Source organism: Ambystoma mexicanum, chromosome 5q (genome assembly GCF_040938575.1).
Source record: "Ambystoma mexicanum isolate Mex_15411 chromosome 5q, UKY_AmexF1_1, whole genome shotgun sequence".
Taxonomy (NCBI): Eukaryota; Metazoa; Chordata; class Amphibia; order Caudata; family Ambystomatidae; genus Ambystoma; species Ambystoma mexicanum.
This window is the reverse complement of record NC_090933.1, coordinates 610,315,035-610,328,979: the sequence shown is the minus strand read 5'-3', so window position 1 is coordinate 610,328,979 and position 13,945 is coordinate 610,315,035.

Here is a 13,945-nt window from a genome sequence, read left to right as displayed (position 1 = left end):
TGACAGATGTACACAGTCCTGGTGAAAGTAGGGCAACCCCCTCACCATGTCATTGGTCACAGTCCTAAAATGTCCATGGATAGATGCCAACCTGGCCAGTTCATTGTTCAATTTCCATGCTGAAATGTTCAAAGGATTTGCCAACCCAGGTACACCCCATTTTGTCTGTGGGGTAATCTGTGGCCAGGCAATGATCGCCTTCAGACAGATCCTTCCCATCCAGGAGAAGAGTGACACAAAACTCTTCCTCAGTTCCCTCCTTCCCGGGGCACCAGATCATTACCTCAATGTGCAAAATGCCCTCACCAGCATGACGTAGCACGATTTGCCAAACCTGCCCCACTCGCATGCCCCCGATGCCAATACAATGCACTTCCGCCTTTAGGAATTTCAGCAAACCCGGGCACTCGCTAACTATCTTTTCCATTCTCCTAATTAAGGAAAGCCCCATGATCCACACCACTCTCTTGGATGACATCATCCTAATAACAAGCAGATAAAAAAGAAGAAAATGTTAGAAAACACACCAAGCAACACCCTGCACACCCATCTCCCCCCTTTTTAACATGCTGTGAAATCAGAAAAATAATATGAGGCCGGGAAGCCAGAAAAGAAACACACCAACAAAGGTTACAAAGAAACATACAAGTGCTTTATTTAAAAAGCTACAACAGTTACCAAGTCAATTGACAAACGGATAGCTATTCGGCTCTCAGAGTAACATAACGAACTTCAACGAGGGTTCGATGTGTTAGTGAGAGACCGCACATTGGAATACCTGGGATTTTTATACAATTTGTCCAGCCCTTGGCCAACCCTCTTGCGGGTTAACCATTCTGCGAAACAGGTCTATGGGTTCCTTGCCAGGTCAATTGTTTAATATATGCATTTCGATTAGTTCACTGATATAGTTGTACATTTACATATAGGTCAACGGTAGGACAAGGTCTCTGTTCGCGACCCCGACAAATGGCCTGTAGGCATATTAATTATTCATTTGTATGGAGGTCACAACAGCCAGAATCTTTACTCAGAATGTCATTTGGCCTCCATTTTGATGTTCAGGGTGACTTTTACATAACAAGAGAACCTAAAATGGTGGCTCAATCCAAGATGGCGACTTACATTACTTTCTCTAAGGTCAAGACCTTGCCGTGGAGTTTGTTCACACATGATGTTTAGACAACTTGGCGTAGGCCAATACACATACAATTGTTACGATAGGAGGCATAATATTGTTTCAATTCCGACAAACCCTCCTTTTGGCCTATGCCAAGTGCTAATATCATTTCTAATGTCTTTGTAAATAACTCCATGCCTTATCGTCCACACATCCTGAATCATTATCTGTAATATCTATAGCCATTAGGTCGTTCGCCAGAACCTCTTGTAACATAAACTCTTTAGATGCTGTATCTGGGGCATACATTTTGTGCCCTATCGTGCTCGCTGCCTGAGCGCAACACCCCCCTAGCATTGCACATATACTGGGTAGACATTGGATACAGCAACAAAGGAATAGCAGGATTCCCAAAATAACCAGTACAACAGAAAGCACCTTCCAACCCCAGGATCGTAGAGAATCCCAGAACCAAGCACTAATACTCCAATCTCCCACAGGAACATGCACTTCTGAACTAAGGATGTGCAAGTTCTGTATTGCTTTGAAAATTGTCGGTGAGGAATCTGGTACGAAAACACAGCAAGCGGACCCCACTAATTTACATACTCCACCACGTTCTGCCAGAATGACATCTAATGCCATCCGATTTTGGAGCGCTACCAATCTTATTGCTTTCTGTTCCAGTGTCATATTGTAGAGTATATCCGTGGTGCGGTTGATGGTTCTCTCCAGTACTCTTGCTAGCCCCCTAATATTTTCAGAATTTGCTATCTGTCCCCAAAATGGCACAACTGATTTTGTTATATCTCCCAATATTTTCCCAGGGGTATCTCCATTCTTGTCCCGCCGTGGGGGAGCCTTAGAAACTTCCAATGTGCTAGCTATGAATACCCCAGGTAACAGGATTCCTAAATAACAGGTTCCCTGCCAATCTTTGGGCAACCAGGGAAATGCTGAACTACCACAAACAAAATAGACAGGCCCCCCTACGTATAGAGGCCTGTTCTCCCCGGTCAAATTTACAATGTTCACACAACCTTCAAAATCTCCCATTGACCGAGTGCCATTTCTTTTTATACAAAAGGGGACTGAATCGGGGCTATGGTTAATAGAGTAGGAAGGAGGCACAGCGTCCTTATTGCGTATCGGAGCCATTTTAAAGGAAATTAGAGTTTGGAAAGGAAGAGACAGTTTATCAGATGGCCTAATAGAAGCAACATTAGGTTTACTTCTATTTGCAAAAAGCGAGCATCCCAGGGGAGTTAATTCACATTTCTCAAAATCATTTAAATTAGTTCCATCAAAGTTCCCTGAGATGCTGTCATTCCAACGGCCAAAGAATAGTGCTCTGAGAGAGGCATAGCAAGCAGTCGTTAAAGGTAAAGGGTGAATATACCATCCTTGCCTCTTGTTCCCATGTTGCAGTAAATGGGTGCAAATCCAGCAATTACTCTTGTTAAAAATGGCATGCGTTGAATTCATTATTATCATTAAAGTGTTATTATGGTACTTTCGTCTATGCTGGGAGTCCCTAGGTGACAAAGTATGAAGGTGTACAGAGGGAGCCAAAGCAGTAGGTACAATTTCAATTGGCAGAAGAGGATCTAGAGGATACATTTCTTCGAAGTACCAGAGTCCCACAGCAGTAACTATACATATTCCAATTACTATTAACACAACACAGCAATACGTTTTCGGGGCCCAGGCACATTGTTTATTGTCCAAGTTGGTCACCCCCTTATTTACAAGTCCACTGCGAGCAGCAGCGGTGGAGGTGGCAGGCATCATAGTTTCTCAATCGACGACCCCAATGTTCGTTGCTGGCGACACTACGGTCGCGCGACTTCTTAGTCCTTCCCCAACCCTAGCCAGCAGAATCCCCTTTTTCTTTTTCAAAAACTTTCTTTTGCAAGAACAAAACTCTCAATGACTCTTTCTTTCCAGATGCACAGGCAAACCCCGTGCCGTAGTTCTATTTTCTTCATCGAAGGTCGTACCTGGTGGTTCCCGGTACTGTTTGATCCGGAAATAAGGTAACGTCACTTCCTGAGGGAAGCAACGTATCGGAGGCGACGGAAGTCGCAGAACTTGAAACAACGTTTTCCGGAAGCAACCTTTCCAAAGAGTGTGGAGATTAAATGGACTGTTCCCCAAGCTCCACGGAGAGATTCTCTGACACACTCACAGCGCTATTTGCTAGTCCAGGATCTGAGATTGTAGCATCAGCGAGGGGTTCTGCTTCTTCTGTAACGTGTGGCGTCGGGTGAGGAAGTTTCTTGACATGCGTCGCGTGGATCCAATGCTTCTTTCCAGCCACCCGCACTGCTGTCTGGGTGACCAACAGCACCTGATAGGGTCCCCACCAGCGAGGCGCGAGGCAGGAAGACCTTTCGTAGGCCTTCACCAGGACCCAACTTCCAGGCTGAATATTGTGTCCTGGGCCGGTAAACCGTACAGGTAAAGCTGATTGAACCTGATGATAAATGAGATACAGACTTTTAGTCAACTGGTTACAGTAGTCCACAAGCAATACATTTTCAACCTCCCTCAGGGTTTTGGACTTCGGAAGACCCCAAATATTAGCAGGTCTCCCCATCACTACCTCAAATGGAGAGAGCCCAGTCTTAGTTTGAGGTGTGGCACGCATGGCTAACAATACAATAGGTAAGGGGTCCGGCCATTTCAGTTTGGTGCCGGCACACGTTTTAGCAAGCTTATTCTTTAGGATACCGTTATGTCTCGCTACCAACCCAGCACTTTGAGGATGTCTAGCCGAGTGAAATCGCTTTTCAATGTGTAACGCTGTGCATATCTACAAAATTACTGCTGCAACAAAATGGGGACCCTTGTCCGACCAAATTACTCTTGGCAGCCCAAATCGTGGAAAGAATTCCTTTACCATAGTCTTTGCAGTGGTCATGGCAGTAGCATCCTTAACGGGGAAAGCCTCAACCCATTTACTAAAAGCACAAATGATCACAAGGACATATTTTAGATCGTTACACCGTTCCATCTCAATAAAATCAAAGTGGATAACCTCGAAGGGAACAGAAGGAGGCCCAAAACTACCCCTTGGAGTTACTATCCCTTTCCCCACATTGTGCTGTAAGAAAATCATACAATTTTGAACATGGCGCTGTGCGATCTTAAAAATTTTATCATTTACCCAGACTTGTTCTAACATTTTCGTGATCTGCTGAGCAAACACATGCGTAGGACCGTGTGCCATCGTAACCATCGCCAGCACATATGAATCAGGGAGCAACCATTTCCCTTCAGATGTATCCACCCAACACCCTTCGTCATCTAGTTTCCCCATCCCTTCGGCCCACCTTTTAGATTCTTCTATTGTGGCATCAGCTTGGATATCTCGCACAGACCCAGTACCCTCATCCATTACATAGGCATCTTTTGTTTCTCTTAGAGCATACATGTCTGCGCTAAGGTCTGTGGCCGTTTGTCTGGCTATCTGGTCAGCAAAAGCGTTTCCTTTTCCTACATCATCTATGACCTTACGATGCGCTGCGCATTTCATGATCGCTAACTGACTAGGGAGCGCGAGCGCCGAGAGCAATTGCACTATCAGGGGGCCATGCTGAATCTTGGTCCCATGTGAGGTTAGGAACCCTCTTTCCGACCAGAGCCTCCCAAAGTTGTGATCCACCCCAAAGGCGTACTGGCTATCAGTATATATGTTTACTGCATGCCCTTCGGAGAGTTCACAAGCTCGGGTCAACGCTATAATCTCTGCGGCCTGTGCGGAGTTATGCGGAATTCTCTTAGTTTCAACAACCGTACTCAATGTAGTAACTGCATAGGCAGCTGTAGATGTACCATCTGGGAGTTTGAAGCAGGAGCCATCACAAAACAGCTCCCCTTCCGCATTGCCCAAAGGAGTATCTATAAGGTCTATCCAGCCCTTCGTTTCCTGTTCAGAAGTATACAGGCAGTCATGTGATTCTTCGTCACCGCAAACAGTATTTTGCGGGAAAGGTAGGAGTTCAGCCGGATTAAGAACACAACACCTCTTAATTTGAATGTGAGGGGCAAACAGAGTTAATTCATACCTCGTCAGCCGTGCAGAGGTGAGGTGTTGCGTTTGGGTTTTATTCAATAGGATATCTACAGAGTGAGGTACCATCAGGATTAAATCATGGCCTAGGACCATTCCCTCACTCTGTTTTACAGACGCGGCAGCAACAGCGACAGCTCACAAACATCTTGGCAAAGCGCATGCGACAGGATCAAGGGCGGAAGAGTAGTAGCCGCACGGTCTATTCTTCCCTCCATGTTCCTGTGTTAACACAGCAAAAGCACATCCATCACATTCATGCACAAACAATACAAAGGCCTTATTGTAATTTGGAGTACCCAGAACCGGTGCAGAGCATAACGCAGTTTTGAAAAGCTCAAATGATCATTGATGTTCCGATTTCCATGGCAGCGGCGAAGAAATGCCCTTCTTCGTCAAGGCCAGCATCGGTTTTATCACTAGTGAGAAGTTCGGTATCCACAGCCTACAGTAAGAAGCCATACCTATTAAGGCTCTGACTTCCTTCTGTGTATTTGGAACAGACATGCCAGAAATGTGTTTTATTCTTTCAGGTGTCAATCTTCTCCCCTCCTTTGACAGGAGATAGCCTAAATAGGTGACCTCCTGACAACAATATTGAAATTTCTTAAGCGAAGCAACCTTTTCCCAGACTCTGTGCCCAAGTCCTGTCCACTGAAGTCAGAGAATACCTGTTCGAATCTATTAAAGAATTCGGTGGCACCTTCAGTTTTTCCTTGAACACAGGCCGTAAGCTTGTCCCAAATAATTCTTTTCTCAGGAATTATGGTTTTCAATTTTTCGACAATTCTATCAGGCAAAGTGAGTTTTACCTGAGGTGGTTTCTCACCAGCTGGTCTTTCCCCATCAAACCTAGTCATGTTAGCCCACGTATCTCCCAACCCTGGTACATCGTCTATTGTTCGAACCTGCTTCCATAAATCTACGGGCAGGAGTACAGGGAATAGCAAGTCAATATTACTTAAGGTGAACACAGAGGACTGCAAAACGGACTCTATCTCTTTGTAGCATCCTGTCGGATTTTTCCTAATATTGGAATTGATTGTCTGATAGTGTTCACTTCCTGTCGCGAAAACGGGAAGTGAACAAATTGCGATACATAATGTGCAGGGATGTCCACAGGCTACAGTAAGAAGCCATACCTATTAAGGCTCTGACTTCCTTCTGTGTATTTGGAACAGACATGCCAGAAATGTGTTTTATTCTTTCGGGTGTCAATCTTCTCCCCTCCTTTGACAGGACATAGCCTAAATAGGCGACCTCCTGACAACAATATTGAAATTTCTTAAGCAAAGCTTTGTGACCATGTTCAGCCAAATGAATAAGCAACAATACCGTGCCTTCTTTACAAGCACTTTCAGAATCTGCAGCTAAAAGCAAGTCATCGACATACTGAAGCAGTATACAAGTAGGTGGCAATTCAAGGGTATCAAACTGCTCTTTAAAAGCCCTACTATAAATGCTTGGACTTTCAGTATAACCTTGAGGTGCACGAGTAAATGTGACTGAACGTCCCCCCAAGGTGAACGCAAACAAATATCTACTCTCCTTGTGTATAGGAATATTGAAGAAAGCATTCTTCAGATCCACAACACTAAAGTGCGTAGCTGTAGCAGGGATCATCGTTAGTATCGTTGTCACATCAGGCACAATTGGAAATTGTGGGGCGACAACTTTGTTAATAGCGCGTAGATCAATTATGAAACGGAATGGGATTGCATTGTCGCCTTTCTTGTATACGGGTAAAATCGGGCTGTTACATAAGCTACCTGCAATCTCTTCAATCACTCCTCGATGCACAAAATCGGAGACAATGCACTTCAAAGCACGCTCGCCCTCAACTGATATTTTATATTGTGGAATGCGTGGTAGTTTAACTCCATGTTTCAAAACTATTTTAACGGGTTCAACCTGTAGTACCCCGACATCATTGTCGTCAACCGCCCACAAACATTCCGGGACAACGCTAAGCTCAGGAGGCAATGGTCGAGTCAAAAACTGAGAACTGGGAAGTTGCTGTGGTGAAACCATCAATCGCACTCCGTCAGAGGAATGAATTACTGCATTTAGTTTCTTCAACAAATTTAACCCCAGCAAATTCTCTCCACAGTTTGAATTCAAGAGGAATGGACAGTGGTCCGTGAAGGGACCCAAAGAAACAGGCACCGGCTAAGAAACCGGACAAGCGACTGGTATACCAGAAAACCCTACAGAAACATTAGTTTGCCCTGACAGTGGAATGTTTGGAACCCGAGAATGATCAATGGAGCACTTCTGTGCTCCAGTGTCTATCAAGAACTGATGTTTCCTATTCCCCAATAACAATTCAACATAGGGACCTTTTTGAATAATAGGAATAGGTGAGGGTTCCAAACCCTGCTTCGGGCAATCCTAACGAAATAAAATGTCGTCGGAAAGAAGCTCTTCAGAAAGGTAGGCAGCAGAAGGGTGATCAAATATATTTCTCGTGTCCACACTCGAAGTCTGATTTTCCAGTGAAAAAGGTTGCTGAGGATCTTGCGAGAACTGGCCTCTATCAGGGCCCCCCACTCCGGGGCGACCTCTAGGTCGTCTACTCATACTCCCAAATGTGTTGTTTGACCTTTGTCGAAGAACGGGGCACTGTGCACGCCAATGACCTTCCTGGCGGCAATAGGCACATTGATTAACATTCACAGGACCCAAGGGAACGTTCCCTTTTGGAACATACTGACCTCTGGTCTGTGAATTACCTCCTCTGGGATTTCTAACAATTTGTTGTAACAATACTTTAGTCTTCAAATCTCCTTTCCTCTTCTCTATTTTCTCTTTTTCATTATTAACACGGTTCTCATAATACTGAGCCATGTGTAAAACTTCAGATTGGGATTTCGCCTGCCAAGCGCTCTCAGAGGACATAATCTGTGACTGGATGTCGGGCAACAATCCACGTACAAATTTGTCCACAAACAACCTTTTCCCAGACTCTGTGCCCAAGTCCTGTCCACTGAAGTCAGAGAATACCTGTTCGAATCTATTAAAGAATTCGGTGGCACCTTCAGTTTTTCCTTGAACACAGGCCGTAAGCTTGTCCCAAATAATTCTTTTCTCAGGAATTATGGTTTTCAATTTTTCGACAATTCTATCAGGCAAAGTGAGTATCACCTGAGGTGGTTTCTCACCAGCTGGTCTTTCCCTATCAAACCTAGTCATGTTAGCCCACGTATCTCCCAACCCTGGTACATCGTCTATTGTTCGAACCTGCTTCCATAAATCTATGGGCAAGAGTACAGGGAATAGCAAGTCAATATCACTTAAGGTGAACACAGAGGACTGCAAAATGGACTCTATCTCTTTGTAGAATCCTGTCGGATTTTTCCTAATATCGGGAATTGATTGTCTGATAGTGTTCACTTCCTGTCGCGAAAACGGGACGTGAACAAATTGCGATACATAATGTGCAGGGATGTCCACAGCGGGTGCACTTGTCCCAGCGTTAGCAGGAATCTCAACCTTTGGGACAAATGTCGGAGGAACCTCTCTCATTGGCAACTGAGATATAGGTAACTCGGACCGCTTGCTGAGCAACAGAGCCAGGTCGAGCGGTAAGGCAGTCGAAGAAGTGTCGGGCGAGAAAGCCCTTTTACAAATACCCAATAACTCTATAGGACAACTAACCTTCTTCCTTACACATTCATCCTACAGGTACTGTAACATTACCTGAATCACCTTCCTCTGCATTTCTACTGTATACTGACTATACATGTCATATACTTCATCCGGCGGTATCGATGAATCCGAGATCCATCGAATCGCATCTTTGGTACAAATTCGTACTTCTTCAGATGGCGATCTACGACACGGAAGGAACCGTTTCTGTACATACATACTTTCGTCTTCACCATCCTCATCCCGTAATCTTTCTAAGTCCCTCCTATACTCAAACAACCTCTCAACATGACCATGTACTTTCTCCTCTGTGTCCCTCGAAAGTGCTAAAGTATTTAGATCCCTCAACCCTTGTGGGAGATCCGTATTATGTAATCTACCCCACATTACACATAAATGAGTCCCCAAACCTTCAATAAAAACATTTTTCTCGGGAAAATTGCCCATATTTGATAATGTGGAGAAAACGTCAGCTTGATCACCTCTCTCCATACAATGCTTATCCCATGCAAATAATTCCCGTTTCTTTTCTGCAGAGACAGTATTTCGAGTAACAATCTTTGATCCCGCACCCTTATCAACTTCAGTCAGTACAGAACCACTCGGGAGTGGAGGTGCGGGCAAATTCAATGGACATGCGACTATCGGCGCAAGAGGAAGGGGTGGTAGAATAGGTGGAGGAACAACAACTGGAGGAATAGGAACAGTAGGTTGTACAGGGGGAACAGGAATAACAGCAGGAATAATGGGCAGAGCACCAGGGAGAGGATCATACGGAGGTGGTGCAGAGGCACCAGGCCTGCGTTCGTTTAACAATTTTTCAATAAATTCTTCAGAAACATGGAAATCTTTAGAGGGATAGATTTTCTGGATACCGAGTGAGAAAGCCCTATCCATATTTTTGACTGACTGTGAATGTTTTTCCTTATCATATAACAACGCCTTTTCGGCATTTGTTTTATGACGGCGTGCATGTTTATCCCTACTTTTAAGCTGCTGCAACGCTTCCTTTTTCCAATTCTGCAAAACATCAAATGCTGCAGGTCTGGCCTTCTTCTTTAGCAAGACCGATTCTAGTTATTCAATGCGGGGGATCCCGAAACTACCATTGATTGCCCACTGAAATTCGGAGGCATGTCTGGTTTGTCTGTGCCAAATATCATTTAATACTATACTTCCAATGCCATACTTACAGTACATAGTACACGCCGGCGACCCCTCCTGTGGTGCCGGGCAGCTAAATTCCAAAGATTGTCGATGGCTGCGGAACAGAGCCCTAAAACAGCTAGAAAATTTCCCAGGCATTTCACAAAAAATTGGTGTTATCTGGTCAATAATTGTGTCTGCAGATACAATACGCCAAATTCAAATTGTCAGGGTTAAATTAAGAGTCGGGTCACGACTACACCTGACCAAACCTAAGGAAGACCGTATGGTTTACCAAAGAACTTACCTAACAAATTTTACCTTGTGTTTGGTGGTTTCGACAAATCTGCCCGCCTCAAAAATGGACCCTCGTCAAGATGCCGTGTCAGACCCCACGACTATCGTCCAAGGATCGGATCGTGCAGCACTGCCGAGGTATCGTGTCTCGTTCGGTCGGGCCCGCAGTATCACACCGTCCGATCCCGGTTCGATAGTCTGCGTCAATCCTTCAATGATCCGGCATCAATCGCGAGGGTCCCTATTTGGGTGCCAACTGTGAAATCAGAAAAATAATATGAGGCCGGGAAGCCCGAAAAGAAACACACCAACACAGGTTACAAAGAAACATACAAGTGCTTTATTTAAAAAGCTACAACAGTTACCAAGTCAATTGACAAACGGATAGCTATTCGGCTCTCAGAGTAACATAACGAACTTCAATGAGGGTTCGATGTGTTAGTGAGAGACTGCACATTGGAATACCCGGGCTTTTTATACAATTTGTCCAGCCCTTGGCCAATCCTCTTGCGGGTTAACCATTCTGCGAAACAGGTCTATGGGTTCCTTGCCAGGTCAATCCTTTAATATATGCATTTCGATTAGTTTCACTGATATAGTTGTACATTTACATATAGGTCAACGGTAGGACAAGGTCTCTGTTCGCGACCCAGACAAGTGGCCTGTAGGCATATTAATTATTCATTTGTACGGAGGTCACAACGGCCAGAATCTTTACTCAGAATGTCATTTGGCCTCCATTTTGATGTTCAGGGTGACTTCTACATAACAAGAGAACCTAAAATGGTGACTCAATCCAAGATGGCGACTTACATTACTTTCTCTAAGGTCAAGACCTTGCCGTGGAGTTTGTTCGCACATGATGTTTAGACAACTTGGCGTAGGCCAATACACATACAATTGTTACTATAGGAGGCATAATATTGTTTCAATTCCGACAATGCCAGGTGTGGTCTGATGTACCGCTATAACCCTATCTTCATGATGTACTCTCTTTCAAGATCCAACCCTGCCAGTGTGGCGGCTGCCCAAATTCGAAAGGAAGGGGTGCCAATCGTCTAACCCATAAGTGCAAGGTGCCTCCCTCTACTATAGAGACATGAGATAAGGCTAAACCACCAACATGTTCCCCATAGATGCTCCCACTAACTCACCTATCCTTAATGCCCCAAAAAAGGCTGTGACAGATGCTGCTCTAAACAAGGTGGCCTTGTATGCAGACCTACATATTACTGGCAATCCACACATCATTGAACCCAATTTGGCAAATCCAGGAGCCGCGCGCTGTCCCTCTGTGCCACCTTAGCCTATTTCCACCCAGACAATGCCTTTCTCAAGGCAAAGCATGCAGATGGGCTGTCGACCCCCTGCAACCCCACAAACATTCTCACTGCTGCCACCCCCAGACACTCCCTGCCTGTCCAAGTGGCCCAGGAAACTGATTAATGAATCCCTATGTAATATGTCCCACCACCCTGCTCCCTACAAAATGTCCTGTTCTCCTTGAAGCCCTTTTCGTATGCCACCTTCGTCTGTGTGGACACCAAACCTGAAATTTTATGGTGCAAGGTTGCGGCGCCAACCTCCAAAGCGTCTCAGGAGATAGGGTCATCTTGTCCTCAGGCTGTGGAAGCCAGCATCAGAACTCCTGCATCTTGAAACATGACAGAGTGAACACACCTGGTACATGACCTGCTAAGCAATGTATATTGCTACACAAGCACAACAAAACAAGTTCCTTCAACGGTCTCAATACGATAGGCCAGGCTGCTCTCGGATTTTTGGTGGCCTGAACCACTGACATACTATCTGACCAGAAGACCACGTTTCCCCCCTTAAAACATCGGTCCAAATTGTCAGTGCCACCAGAATCGGGAATAACTCCAGGAATGTCACATTGTGGGTTAACACACGGTCACACCATTTGACGGGGCCAACCTTTGACACACCATCTATTGCCCAGATGGCCCCAAAGCCAATACTACCTGCTGTCTTGGTGTGCAGTCCCAGTTGAGTACTCGGATTGACCACCTCATGCCACACCTGCACACCATTGAAAACGGGCAGAAAGGCATCCCAGGTCTTGATGTCCTCTTTGCCTCCTTCGACAATCTATTATGATGGTGCTTCTCTGTCCACCCTGACATTGCCCGGGCAATAGCCTGAGAAAATGGCCTACCCATTACTATTATGCGTGGAGCAAAGTTCAATTATCCCACTGAGCTCTGCAATTGGCCCAGCGCCACCTTCTTTGCTTTTAAGCATCTAGATAATGAATTTCTAAATTCCTGCACCTTAACCTCATGCAAGCGGCAAATACCCTCTACTGAATGAACTTCAATGACAAAGAATGTCAAAGTGGTCACAGGCCCTCTGTCTTATCCGTTGCCAATTTTTACTCTTAACATGCCCGTCACCCTTTGGAATGCCACCAGTGCACCCTTGCATTGGCATGTACCCGGCTTACCCATGAAAATAAATCATCCAAATAGTGCAGTGCCTTCGCCTCCTTACATTCCCTCTTGGTGGCCCAATCCAGAAAAGTGCTGAACATCTCAAAATTACTGCAGGAAATAGTGCACCCCATGGGCATGCATTTGTCAAAATAGGAACGACCCCTTCTGAGAACCTAACAAATGATAGTCATCTGGATGTACCGGCAACAGCCGGAACGCTGACTAAATATTGGAGTTGGCCAACAGTGCACCTGTACCCAGCATCTACAATTGTCTTGGCACTTCATCAAAGGAGGCGTACTTGACAGAACATACCTTCTCATCTATCACATCATTCACCAAATTGCCCCCTGGAAATGGCAGGTTGTGTGTCAATCTGAATTTACCCTCCTCCTTCTTTGGTACAATACCCAATGGGGATCAGACAAACGATTCAAAGGGTTGGTGTGCAAACAGATCCCTGATCCTTCCTAGCCTCCTTTCATCCTTCACCTTTTCCCTCATTACTACTGGTTGCTTTATTGCTGACAAGTGGTTCTTTGGGATTGCCGAGACGGTCAGACCCAGCACCGGTATCCAAAAACAAAAGGAAAATCCATTTCACAAAAGTCTGGCATCTTGTACCCTTGGATACTCGTTTGCCCATGCCCTTTGTACGTCCTTCTGCACTGGAGTGGGCAGGTCCATGCTACCACTCTTTTGATGGTTTGAGGTAATTGAACTCTGGGTGCCCCAATAAACTGCAGATGGCGCATGTGTGTTTAAACCTACGGACTGGCCTTGTACACTCCTTTTTATTAAATGCACAGCATGCCCCTCTGTTGTCCCTTGGAAACTGGTATGAAAGGGCTGCCCTGACTTTGCAAAACCCTGACTTCCACAATGTATGTTTCCTGCCCGTACCATTGTGCAACTAACACACAGCTCCACCTCTCTAGACCCCCAATACAAATGCGCGTTCCCAGCCTTAGTGCGCCAAAATCACTCATCATAATTTAACTATGCCCCATACACAATTGCCTGTACATTGGCAATATCAGATGCATATATGAAAAGAGTTTAGGGTGAAATTCGGGTTGTTTATCAACCATAACGGCTACGAAGATCGTAAAACTTGCAGCACAATTCACAATCATCTTCTCATCCTACTGTTTCCTTTTATTTCCTTCCTCCTTCCCCTCTTTGCTGTCCTCAGTCACAGAA